General features: G+C 42.4%; 1 protein-coding gene across 4 annotated transcripts in view; it reads right to left on the bottom strand.

Moving 5' to 3' along the window:
• The window catches only part of MPPED1 (metallophosphoesterase domain containing 1), a 58,739-nt gene extending 47,820 nt beyond the window's left edge, over positions 1 to 10,919 (bottom strand). The window contains exon 1 of one of the 4 annotated variants that reach the window (XM_027693547.1): positions 10,845 to 10,919. The gene's annotated coding sequence lies outside the window, so the exon portion shown is untranslated. Of the gene's footprint in view, positions 1 to 216; positions 2,871 to 9,926; positions 10,268 to 10,318; positions 10,417 to 10,844 lie in introns of those variants that run through there. The other 3 variants (XM_027693545.1, XM_027693548.1, XM_027693549.1) reach the window with 3 other exon arrangements.
• Between the last annotated feature and the right edge of the window lie 3,100 nt (positions 10,920 to 14,019).

Genomic DNA, 14,019 nt, shown 5'->3' with positions numbered 1-14,019 from the left:
AAGGGAAGGGAAGGGAAGGGAAGGGAAGGGAAGGGAAGGGAAGGGAAGGGAAGGGAAGGGAAGGGGACAGATCCTGCAATAAAAATAAGTAGCAATCACACAAACAGCCTGTGCTAAGCAGAAATCAGATATGTGACACACAGACTCAGTAAGCAGAACTCAATAGCTTAATTCCAGCTCATTTCAGAAACACACACAGATGTCTTTGAACCTTACCTTTCAGTCTATGGTTTTCCTCCTGCATAAGTGCTTGGCTGACTACTGACACTCCTGGTATGACAGAACAAGCTGTCTCTTTGCAGCTTGACTGATAACCAGACTGACACCCATTACTCCCCTCTTTCTGCTTCCATTTCCAGTAGTCCCCCAAACCGGAACTTTTCCTTTCCTTTAATATTCTGAAATGTATTCCTTTCTCAAACCAGGGTATAAAATGCAGCAGGGAAATAATTATCTGCTTCTACAGTGTGCAAGTTTTAAAATTATATGCCCGGCATTACCAACACAGAGAGCTAAGACTCAAATCCCCACAGCAACAACATGCTAACCATCCTCTTCCCCCAGACTTATAGAGCTGCGGGATGTCTGCCAGGGAAAAACAGAGGAATGTAAAAAGGACTGCAAGAACATGAATACTAAAATAAATATCACAAACCTGGCTGATAGAATCACAGACTGAGAAAAAGCTATTAAATCAGCTAAGCCATCTTCTTGCTGATGGCAGGAATGTTCTCCATACATTATTTTTTCTGCTGCTTTCTCCAGCACGTGCTCAGAGGGGCCCCAAAGCCCACTGTGCACAGTGGACACTGCTCCATAGCCTTCAGAGGGGTCCACATCAGGCCAGAAAAATATGTGCATTGAAACACCTCTCCTGAAGAATTACTGGACTAGGAAGGTGCTTGAACCCACACATATTTAATTCCTTTGACGAGGTCCTCCAATAAATCTTTGTAGTAAGATTTTTTTTTTCTACTTTTTCAGCCTGAAATTTCTGGTATAATATCTCACACTGTTCTTGTATAGCTAGCATAAATATTTCCCCCTTTTACATGAATTTTCCAGCCTTTTTATGCATCCTATTTATCTTTTTTGCTTTGTGCATTTCAAGACAATGTTTTACTTTAATCTCACTCCTCCACTCACAGATTTTGCTTTATTTTAGGTTCATACTTCAGTTCAGTCTCATGTCCACTGACTCTCACTATAGCTCATTTCATTGTCCCCACTGTTCTCTTCATCATCTACCCTTTGTCTCAAGCCTGAAAACACCACTGAGGCTTCTTGAAAACAATTCCAGCAACACTCAGGATGAATCTAGACTTGAAAACAACAAGGCTCAGACAGATGTCGCTGAAATAATAATTAGAAACCAAGATAAAATATTGATGACGATCATTATAATAATAATTTTAAAAAGTCATAAATTAAGAGAGAAAACTATAAAGGCACTTTGGTACAATACAAAACATCTGGAGGTCAAGAAGAACAGCATGACTAGCACATCCCAGCAAGAGCTGAAGAGGGGCACTTGCCAGATTTTGCACTAACAGTGAGACAGCACAAAGAAAGAAGACAACTCTGGGACTCTCAGCAGTACCAAGATCAGTGGCAAAGTGGTAACTCCAGAAACAGTGTTAGTTTTGCTCACACAGTCTGGGATTTGGGGAGGCAATGAAGAAACAAAATGTAGTATCAAAAAAAAGTAGAAAAAAAGGTATTTTCATGCAGCTATAAAACATCAAAGCCATGGGTTGGTTTTTTTTCAGGGAAAGCAAGTAAGACAAGAGCAGTAAAATACCTTAAAGAGGAGCCTGAGAGTTTCTGATGGACCACATGCTTCTTGTGCAAATCACTGTTAACCAGAAACCCTTCCAAGAGCTTTAACAATGGTTCAGGTATTCCCTATACTACAGTGCTCGTCATAAACTGTCAGATCATCCTTTACACCAGGAAACAAGAGCCTTTACTTAAACCCAAAAAAATGCACTACAGAGTATTCTGCAGCAATGGTCCTAATTGTCATAGTAACATATCTATAACCACTAGTGATTGGCTTCAGCATCACAAATTACTATTTTTGTTTTAACCCCCAGAAGACTGACCAAGAGTTAAGTGAACATGCTGAAAATAGTAAAGCAATCACTAGTAAAGCAATCACTCGCTATGAGAAATAGGCTGAAAATACTAAGGGTTTTTGCTGTCTAAAATACCCATTTTAGATACCTCAGATAGAGGCCAATCAATGGAATTAGTCTGCTATCTTCAGTTCTGCCACTGGGAAATGAATGCTGAAATAATCCTAAAAAGGCATTATTCTCTGGGAAAGGATGAGCCAGGCAAATCACTCTGCAGATGAAAGCCTTTCCAAAGGGATACACTCTCCTCTCTCTCCTCCTCTTCACTTTTTGAAACAGAAAACAGGTCCTGGGAAACCAAAACCACCAAGTCTCCCCTTGGCAGACTGGACTGCTCACTTGACAAGTGAGGACTTTAAAGTGAGGGCAGCACAATCAAATGTCATCGAGACTCTTGTGGATTTTAAGTTTGATCGTGCACACTTCTCCTGATGGAATCATTAGGCTTTCAAATAAACATGGTTTCTGTAGATAGAAACATTCCCCCTTGCATTTAAAAAAATAAACAAATAAAACTAACATGTGTTGACGTGCAATACGCACTTCTAAGCCCTTTTCCCAAAGCAAACACTTTAGGCACCTGCAGTTTGTGCCCATGAGAACTAAACAACAGCATTAAAAAATTAACAGGCTCCTCCTGGATATCTGAATTGCAACCTCACAACCTCTGGTGCCTTTTAAGGTCTGAAGTTGTGTCAGGGTAGCTTTAGGTTGGATCTCAGGAAAAGGTTCTTCCCCCACAGGGTGGTTGGGCACTGACCAGGCTCCCCAGGGCAGTGGGCACAGCACCAAGGCTGCCAGAGCTCCAGGAGGGTTTGGATGATCCTCTGGGGCACAGGGTGTGACTCTTGGGGATGGGCCTGTGCAGGGCTAAGGGTTGGACTGGATGATCCTTGTGGGTCCCTTCCAACTCAGGACGTTCTGTGGTTCTGTGTTTGCCACCCTTACAAACCTCACAGAGTCCTTCACGATGAACCTGCAAATCCTGCTGGAACTCTGACCCTCCTTCAGCTACAGAAGCAATGTGGCATTTGGGGGCACTGCTTTTTCTAAATGCCAGTGAAAGGGGCATGAAGTGTGCCAGGGTGAGAGCCTTGGGGCCTTCCCTCCATCCCAGCCCCGGGCAGAGGGGCTGGGACCCCTCCCGGCCCTTCTGGATGCCTCCGGACTCTGCTGCCCTGACTCTGTATCCACACAGGCTAAGATATCCCTGGGTTTAGGCAGCAAATAAATGTACAGATGAGGGTGAGTTTCATTTGCTGCTTGCCAAAAAATTGAATCCATTCTGTGAGAACCATGAGAGGGCAACATGCACTGTGTCCCTCTTCTCCTCAGGGCATGGTGTGTCAGAATACTGCTGTGTAAGTCTGGAAAGTTGTCTTATGGTCAAAAACTGGAATAAAACCTTTACAAATGCCCCTTTACCATAGCTCTCATCTTGAGCACATATGACCCACTATGGTATTTTCAAAAACCTTTGCCTATGGTGTTTCTTTAATTGAAAGAGATCTGAAGCATCCTGGGTTTCTGTCTCTGCTCTATTCAATGGCTTCTGCTGAATCAAGTTAGACCAAAGCCATCATTTATTAAGAGAACTCTTTGGATTGCCTCTATAAAAAAAAGTCTGAGATGGTTTTCTAAGCCAGCAAATCTAAATTTGATATCTGTTATCAGTCAAATAATACTCGGTTTTGCGACTGTATCTTTTCCCCAGGAGTCAGAGCTATTCCCACCTATAGAGCCAAAACCAGGGGACACAATTCTGAGTTACTTGTAAGCCTCAGAATCCTACTCATTTTGTCCTCTTCTGTTTAGAAACTCCTATTTCACATACCAATACACACACACACACACATACATATATATGTGTATCTCACATACATCACACATTTGTTAACTTCAGATCTACAGGGCACTGAGTAATCTGATTTGTAACACGCAAAAAAAATCAGTGACTTAAGTAAAACCTCTTATTTCTCTATAATTACAATTATCTTAACCTTCATTAGGAAAAAAAAAGCAACAAAATCCCCCAAGATATTTCTCACCAAGCTAAAACACACATAATTGTTTCTCCTTTTTGGATCCTAATGACCTGTCAAACACACTATGAGAAAATTCTTCACTGAAATTATTTTTTTGCTTCAAATTAGTTTTCTTCCATTGATCTCGAATACAAATATTATACGTTGCCCTCATCGCTTTATTTATAAAGAACACCAACATAATTGTTAGCTTCAACTGTCACAGAAAGATTATATAGACACAGCAAGTAGGAAATGAGAGAAATTATTTGCCTTTTGGAATGGTGCCCTAACATCCATTTCTGTGAAGCTGCCTGCAAAAATATCCTGTACCTACTGTACAACAAAGTTCTGACCAGGTGTCCAGAAAGACATTGAGTTCAGAAAATACAAAAGCTGCACATTTACCTAAGAAATCTAATTCTGTATTTATTTAAAGCAGTTACCACTTAGAAACCTGCTTAGTTAGTCTTATTTTGAATAATTTCAAATTACCTTTTCTCATTTCCCTACCTGGTTCCCAAAACTGCAGTAACTGAATATTCTATTTATGAAGATTTAATTTTATTTTGGCTCATTAGCAGGAGCATTTTCTGAATCAAATTCTCATCCATACAAATAAACCGTTCATTTATTCAATTTAAAAAAAGAAACACAACCCAATAGTACTGCTTTGTTTTCACCTTAAACTTCTGCTTTACCATATATCCAATGTATTTTAAACACTGCAGTGCTCTTAAGATTTACAAATAGACTTAATGTTTGTCAAGGCTAAATGCATTACTATAATCCTACATAGGATATTGCCTGAATGTGCAAAACATTGTCATATTTCCATGAAATATTTAAATGGATACATTTTTCTTGAATAAAACCTAATCTTTTCCCTGAAAAATATACTATTTTGGTCCCGTACTACCTGTATTTATCAAAAAATACCTGCAGAAGTAGCTAATCCATTTAAGTAATTACCTCTAGAGAAGGAAATTTTAAATAAATATCCAAGAGCCACAAAATTCCTTCCTCACTCTTAAAAATGTGCCTTCGTCTCCGGCAGTATAACAAAATCTACTACCTGAATTCCTGAAAACCATGTGTATATATACATTCATAAAAGACAAATCAAAAGCCCCAAAGTGATGCTACTCATTCTAAAGGAAAATAGCTAAAAATACAGGTTATGTGGGGAAATTATAAAAATTGGACATTCCAACAGGAATAAATTAGGGATGTGGGGATTTGATTCTACATTTCGGTCTGCAATTTGGGCATGTCAGCTGATTCAACTCTTGAATCCCTCCAAATATTATTTACTGAGATGAAGACTATGTAAGTACTGAAACATGACTTATTTAAGAAAGAGCTTGGTTTATTTTTTAACTGAAGAATGTGCTTTTTCTTCACTCTTTTGGCCTCATCCACAAAATAAAAGTGGCCAATCTATTCCCACGGTTCAAGATTAATGGAATGCTACAATACATGCACACAAATATATGTCAGAGGTGTAAAGTAGAATGCAGTTTACATATAAATATATTTAGAGTGATACTACTTCCAAGATCAGTGTAACTTTTTCTATTAATGCCTGGAGTTAAATTATAAACTTTATCAAGCAAATCCTTACCAGCTTCATTTTTTTCTCTTAGAGACAAAACTTTGCAAATGAAGTATACTGCCATATTAATTTTGTTGTCTCCACTTTTCCCTCATTTAGCTGCAGCAACCCCATTGAGATCCTTCATGTCATCTGATTAATGTTTAGGGAAGGAGTCACTGGGTTTGTTACCTTTATTTTTCCAGGTATTCCTTGGTGTACAGAAAAAACAGTCAACAGTTGTTTGAACCACTCACTTGTCCTACCTGTAAAGTCATGTCCACAAAGAACCCCTCTTTATGCTATAAAGCCTATACAGTTTAGGGGTGAAAAGGAAATGAAAATTCAAATGAAAAAATATTTAGGAGGGAAAGAGCCAAGCACTGGACCAAACTCACTACACATTTTTGGATTTTCTTTTCCCTTCTGTCTTATTTGATCAACATGGTGAAATCTGAACATTTTTCAGTGTTGACAAATCTGAAGTTTCCACTAAAACATGTTGAAGTTAACATTTTATTGTCATTCTTGACCAAGTTACAAGACTGTTAACCTCTGGCAGTAGCTAAGGCTTAATGCACCCCATCCCCACTACATTAGGCAATATATCTTGAACTTTTACTCATTTTAGGGACAAAGGGTTGAGGGACAAAACTGAGATCTACCTCAGAACAGCAATACAGTGTAGAAAAGCTCTGAGTAAGAAATTTTTTTGCTTTTCTACCAAAGAACCAGAAGAAAGGCCGTTCCATGAAGTCAAAATAATTTTAGTATTGCTATTTTTTATGAAATCCAACAGCAAAGGATGCTGGACACTGGACAGCCCTACAGGAACAGAGAGTTTCTGCCTCAAACAGTTTAGAGTCTCCAGAAACTCAACAAAGGACATGGGAGAAAAACAACCCAGCAACGCAGAGGAACGATCAGTGCAGCGGCAGCACAGGGTGTTCCTTCCATTTTCTTTTAGGGAGAAGGGAAAAAAAAATAAGCAAGATTAGCATCACAAAAGGCAAAAGCAGCAAGAAGATGGGATATGATAGAGCCAGAGAGAGCAGGAAAAAGGTGGTAGGAAATAAAGTGGCATGCAGGGCGTGTGTGCGTGACACGGCACAGCGAGCAAAGCGACGCGATCGCGGGACCCAGCAGGAAAAGGGAGCTCGTGCAAAGCACCCAGTTAGGAAAAGCAGGAGGAAAAAAAAAAACAATCAAAAATATCAGTCACCATCAACCTCCTTCATATGCTACTTGTACAGCTGCTCTGCTGGCTTCAGCCTTTGGGTGAGGGACAAGCCCCTCACCTGCCATCAGGGAAGACGGACTGACCGCACAGCAGAGGAGCTGAATGGAAAAGGTTAAGAGGACATGCCACACAGAAAAATAGCTTCCAAAAAAGTGATGTACACTAAATATAGTGATCTTGTTTTCAGCAGAAAAGTCTAAATTACAAATATGTAACCAGTAAGGGCTAATACTTGTAATTGAAACATATTATACATCAGCATTACACCTCTCAATCTGAGTAAAGATGAGTCCCTACTACAGTAATATTAGTATGGCTCCCCATAGCCACACAGAATACAGCATATTTAAATGTTATTACGAACTCAATCTTACTCCCATGGTAAATAAAAGCATTTTAAATTGTGACCGAAAAGAAAACACTAAGCATTTTGTATTTGGGTTGGTGTTATGAATCCCAAATCAGTTATGACTGCAAGTTACTACCCATATACCACGCTGGTTAATTGTTAATCCTCATACAATTTCCACTGTCATATCAAATCCCACCAGAAGTGTCACACTTGTTGACATGCCAACAATGAGGTCAAGCAGTGAGCAGCCCCAAAGAATGAGCTGCTTCACCCTCCAGGGGTGGTCACTGCAGATGCAGGGGAATAACCAGTCCCATACCAGCTCTGCCCCTTTTTGCAATAGATCTTGGACTGTCATCTGCAGCCTTGCCCAAGCATCACACTCTCAGTGCTATTTTATTTGGAATAACATTGACTAAAACCATGGTTTTCTAAGAAGAAGTCAAAGGGTACCAATCCAGTGACCTTAAAGGACTCTCTTACATTACTAACTTTGCTTGTATTTCAAAACATAACCTAGAATACCCAGGATTTTAAATGAAGCATTTATTTTAAGTTAGAAATAACCATTAGAGACCACTTTGTTCTCAGGCACTCTCACAAAGACCGAATTTACCTATGGACAATGACCACAGAACCCCAACTGGTGTATGATCCAGAACACCCAAATTAAAGTTTCCAGCACTACACTGAGCCTTATTTTGAAAGCTCAAACAGTACCTTGCAATATTCTAATATATCTTAAGGTAACAGAACATGTGAAAAGGCTCTTCCTTCAGTTTACCTTGCACATCCCCTCTGAATTCTTCAAAGCAAGATTCAGCAAGAACCAAAGGGACTGCATATTTTTACTATGTCTATTAACCACAATGAAAACTGTTTTCATGGACAAAAAATATTAAAATTCTCAATTGCAAATGCACTTTTTAATTACTATTTGATATTGTTTTCATATGTCTGAAAAAAAGAAACTGCCTGGGTAATTGATTAAGCAGTTATCTGGTTTCAGGGGATTTGAGTCTCCTTCCTTATAATTTAGTGGCAGAACTCCAGCTGACTTAAAAAATAGTGACCTTTCTCTACACTTCTGCACATTCTCCTAAATAGAAGAGCCCACTCCTGTGTAACCCTGCAGGTCAGGAGGACTGCACCTGAGGCAGCACATCTGATCATATTTGGTTCCTAGAAGGGCATAATCTGGAGATCTCTTCCTAATTTCATATAATATGTTCAACTAAATAAATATGATCGCAAACAACGCTACATTCTATGAGCCATTAACTCAAGGAGCAGCAACATCAGCGTCAGAATCATCCCTGCCTGCCAAACCAGAACTTCAGCCCGCTTTACATTCCTGCTGACAGTCCCCATAATGAGCATGCAGCATTAAATAAAAACCATGACCTGTTTAAACAAAGATCAGAGCACCAGCTTTATCTCTGCATTCTCTAATGTTTGTTGTTTGGCATCACAAACTGACACTAAAACAAGTATCTTATTAATACCAGCCCAGCAGGTTTTCATACAGGGCAGGAGGCGATGGCTCTTGTCCACCAAGAAGATTTGTATCTTTAAAATGGGAATTTTACTTCATGTGAACATATACAGTTACTGTTTCAATTTAGACCAAAGGAGATAAGAGAAGAGATAGATGGGATAACAAGCAAGAAATTTGAACACTCTTCTGTCTCAGATAGCTCGAGACAATGAAACAAACCACAAATGCCAAGCTAAAACTGGTTAAACACACCATTAAAATTTCATTGCCAATAACTAATGTTAATCAGTTCATGTGTGTATCATACATGGGATAATTATTACATTTAATAATTTCAAAGAAAGCCATACACAAAATAGAAATTAGCCACCCCTGTTTTTTAATACTCTACCAGAAAATTTACAGTGCCTGGTATCATGAAACCTTATTATGAATGGGTGCAACACAATCAGCATTTACAATGTCTCCTTAACTGGTCTTCTCAAAAGATGCACGCTTTTTTGGTAGTCAGATTTCAGATGTGCACTTCAAAAATGCAGTCTTATATTTTAAATCTCTACTTTAGAAAAACTGAGAGCTCACTTCCTCACGAGCCAATCACAAAGTTCAACAATCTTGCCTAGTTATCAGTTTATCCAGAATATCCAAAGATCCTTTGTACTAGCCTAAATTAACTACGAAATTAAACAAACTGAGGTTGAAATGGCTATCAATACCATACATTATCAGCGGATCTCTTAATTATTATACTGTCAAGGTATAGACTGTGTAAGCAGAAACCTTCAACTACCGATCTTCCACCAAAGAGAATGGAATGTTTAAAATCTGTCTAGTTCCTGCATGTTTCCCATCCTTATCCTCTGTGTTACCCACGGACAAGTATTCATTTATAAATGTATTCCACACTCCCCATCTGCAAGTGCAAAACGTAGGACGCTGGTCCTAAGAAAGCAATGCATTAAAAGCCATGAAATCCCCACCTAAACATCCCCGATCTTTTTTGACTGCTCCGCTGCTCTGAGCGTGCTGGACACCAGATAACAGCGCGATAAATGACACGAAAACCGGCGTGAATCCTACCAAACTTATCCAGCGGTTTCCTCCCGGAACAAAACTTTGGAGGTCACTCAATCCTCTCCTACGACAAAGGGAAGTTCTTCCTCTTCCATCACCCCTTCCCCCGGCTACGCGAAGGGAAGCTACCCGGGGAAGGCGCACACGGATTTTCCACAGGGGGCTTCCTTTCCTTGCCGGGAAGGCTCCGGTGACACCTGAGCAGGGCGGGGGGGATGCGAGGGACACCGGGAGCCCGGAGGTCCCAGCGCAGCCTCCGAGGGAACTCTGCGAACAAAGTAACTTCCCGGCGGGGCACGGCGGGGCAGGGGCTGCTCTGCCCCTCGCCAGCGAGCCGGAGGGGGCATGGCCGGAGAGAGGGGGTGGCAGGGTCCCCAGAGCGCTGTGACAGCCCTTACCTTGCTCCGCACCCCGGCGGCGGCAGCGCCGCGGAGCCGGGGCACGGGATGATGCTGCGAGGCTCCCGCCGCCTCTCCCTCCCTCCGCCTCTCCCCCGAGCCTCAGAAAAGCCCTTCCCTTCCGCCACCCCCGCCCGCCTCACTCTCTCCAGCTTTGGGGCATATATATTATATATATATATATTTTTTTTTTTAAGAAGCCAAGGGGAAGCTTGGTTGGAAGAGGCAAAGCCCTGACGTGCTCGGGGGTGGGTAGGTGTGTGGGGGGGGGGTGCGGCTGGAGGGGGAGTTCAGACCCTCACACGGCAATACACAGGCAGACCCATCCCCCCTGTCTCCGCGGTCCCCAGGCGGGGGAGGCAGCGCCGAGGCTCCAACCTCGCTGCCATCCCCCGATCCCGCACCGGGAGCGGGCCCTGCGCTGATCCTCCCGCGGCCAGACCCGCCCGGGGCAGCCGCGCCGTATCCCTGCCCCGACCCCCATCCCTGCGGGGCGAGCCACCCCCCGCCAAAAAAATATACATACCCTTCCCGCCGGGGGCTTGCTTGGAGGACGCAGGATTTTGTGCGAGCGATCGTCTCCTTCTCCGGGAGCTCAGCCTTCCCCTCCCCCCCCGCCTCCCCTCCCCCGCCTCCCCCACCTCCTTTGGGGGGCCAAGAATCCCCCACCGCCGGCCCTCCCTCCTCCCCACCCGGCCGGGTGCGGGGCGGGCGCGGTGATGTGCGGGCGCTGCGATGCTCCCCGGCCGTGGAGCTCCATGGCCCGGTCTCTCCATGGCCCGGTCTCTCCCTGGCCCGCGGCCGGGATGCGCTGCGGCGGAGCTCGGGCTGTCCCCTCCCGCCGCGGGTGCGGGTCAGCGGGGGCGTTGCGGGGCCGCCCCCGGCGGGAGGAGACGCGGCTCCCCCCGGCCCGGGGCAGGGCTGAGGCGGCATCCTTGGGGAGCGGGGGTGTGTGTGCGCTTGGGAGGCAGGAATTCCGCGCCGTTTGGAGGGGGGGGTCCCGGTCATCCCCTTCTTCCCTCAGCAGGGAAGTTTGGCAGCGGGGCTCCAAATTCTCAGGGAGCCGCCGCGCATCCCTTCGGCGGTGGCTGGGGGGGCTCCGGAGGTCCGGTGCTGGTGGGGCACTGGGGGACACGGGGGGTGTCTGGGAAAGCCCCTTCCAGCGCTTCAGAGGCTCTGAGCACGCACAGCTTCCCTCTGCCTCAAAATCAGGCCATCGTAGAATCATAAATATATAACATTACACTCTCGATGATATTATGAGTGGAGAGCAGGAGAGTTGAGTGCGTACATGGAGGAGAGGCAGATTACACGTAGAAAGGGCTTTGCTGCACCAGCGCCGAGAGATTCTGAAGTGGAATGGTTTTAAAATCCTCCCAGGAACAAATGTGATTCCCGCACGCTTCTTCCCGTGTCACCTGCGGGGCAAAGGGAGGGGTGCTGGGTATCCAGCAACAATTTAGGGAGTTACATCTGCTTTTAGTACACACGGTGACTTAGTGCTGATCAAACACTTGTTTAAAAAAATCCCGAGCTGGAAAACACCAGCTCTGTGAAAGAAAATTGCAAGTTGGGCATTTCTTCTATGAAAAATGAATGGAATAGATGACATTAGGAAAATTTTCGGAGGAAATAAAGATCTGTGTGTTGCCAAAGCAGAGGCCAAACTTACACACAGGGAGGGGACACCTCAGCCACCCGCTGAGCACTCCTTTGTGCTGTGGGCAGGGGCTGGGCTGGGCATCAGAAACCCCAGATTGGCCCTGAGAACCTTCCCACAGGGTTCCCTTTATTGGCAAAACATATATTTATCTTGAAAGTTTGCATTTTGACATGTCAGCGTTTTTACAACAATATAAATGTGCTCGAAAAATTTTTGATCAGCCTAATGGTTAGGACCTGTTAGAAGCTGCAGAACATATTCACAATCAATTCACTTATTCAGATGCATGAATAGAAGCTTAGAAAAGTAATTACAGGCACCTTTTTTTTGGAAAATCTTGAGGCTGTGTGATTTCCCCGTGGGAAATATGAGTAATAAGTTCCTACCAAAAAAAAAAAAAAAAGCAAACGTGCTAAGCATTGTCCTCCTTTATTTTTATCTTTAATATTAAAATTGTTGATTAAATGTTCCAGGTAAGGTAAGGGTGGTTGGATGCAAATCCCTAATTTTAACTATTCTTTAAAAGAACAAACAGAAAGATTTGATGTTGGGAGTTTAGATTTTCTTTTCACTTTTTAAATCCCTGTTGTCTTTCTTAAGAGAAATCGAGTTTCCTTTTTTTGATGAACGTGTAAACATAAATTTGCAACTGATCTGTATTTACAAATCTGGCTATTTTGATTTTACAACAGAGAGATGACATTGTATATACACACATTGAATTAATCTGGTTTAGCTTTAAAATATCTTATTCAGAATATTAATTTCTCACCCTTTGTTGTTACGAAATAGTGAATAGTACTTTAAATTATTGGTTATTTATGATTTGCATCAAGTTCTGCTTGTATGAAAACTGACATTCAATTAAAATTTACATGAGACCATGTTAAATTGTTCATTAGGACTACCTTAAATATGCTTGATGCATTTCAAAAGTATGTTTGCATTTTAAAATATTTTATGAAAAAACTGAAATCACGGCCTGCAGAATGGGAATTAAACTGGAAGCTTCTAGTAGCCACAGCTTTCACAATCTTGGAGAAAGCAGATCTTATCCTCTCATACTCAGTTTTAGCTGTAGATTGACAGAGGAAAATAGGTAATCTTCCTTTTTTTCCTAGTCTTAGGTTGATTTTTCAGCTTTAATACTTCTTAACTGAGCTACTTGAATGGATTGAAACAAAGAGGATATTCAGAAGAAACTGCAGCTCTCAAAAATTGCTCCCCTGCATCGGTTCCATTCTGTTCCATCTGCTTAGCCAGGGACTTCAGTCAGTCCAGTGGCATCACCTTCAAAACTTGAGCAGCAAAGGTCTTTCTGATTGACTGTCTCAGTACCCCAGAGCCAGTGCAAAGCTGTAACATCAAGTGTAAATTGAAGAGATGCAGATAAAATTCCAATTTTATGGAACTTTATGGAATTAACCATCAATGTTGGTTTTGTTTTTGTTTTAAATAATGAATTTTGACGGGTGATATTATGAAATAATGTTGTCCAGCTAGGACAGTGCTTGTAGGGATTTTCATCACAGCATGGCACAGTGAAGCAAGGAACCCCTAAATAGTTACCCTGGGTTGTACAAAGAGATTGTTACCTCGAGGTGGAAGAGCTTATATATCTTATTTTTTGAATTATTAGTTTTGAAGACAGTAAGCAATCTGTGTGAATCTTCACTTATGTAGCAACTGGCAAAAATTAATTTCAAGTGATAGGGGAGGAAATGATCCCCTTATCTAACGTGAAAGGTAGGTGGGCAAATGAAGTTCAGGAGATCACTGGGGAAGGCAGAACTGGATAATAAATATAATCCTGTGTGTCAGTGCATCACATCATTTCTGCTGAATTTTTTGCTTTTTGGTGGTTGGCAATTATTTATGTGTAGTTTAATTTAAATCTGTGCTTCAAAATCACCGGTTAAGTGAACAGATCTAGTCTGCTTTAGGGTTTTTTATGTTTCTTGAGTTTTGAGACTTCTGTCAGCACAGTGTCACTGCAGAAGAGGAGCAGCAGACCAGTGCTGAGTGACAGCCTAGAGCT

Source organism: Neopelma chrysocephalum, unplaced genomic scaffold, assembly GCF_003984885.1.
Source record: "Neopelma chrysocephalum unplaced genomic scaffold, ASM398488v2 Primary Assembly neopelma1_92, whole genome shotgun sequence".
Lineage (NCBI taxonomy): Eukaryota > Metazoa > Chordata > Aves > Passeriformes > Pipridae > Neopelma > Neopelma chrysocephalum.
Note: the sequence above shows the minus strand (reverse complement) of the source record. Positions and strands in the feature narration are given on the sequence as shown.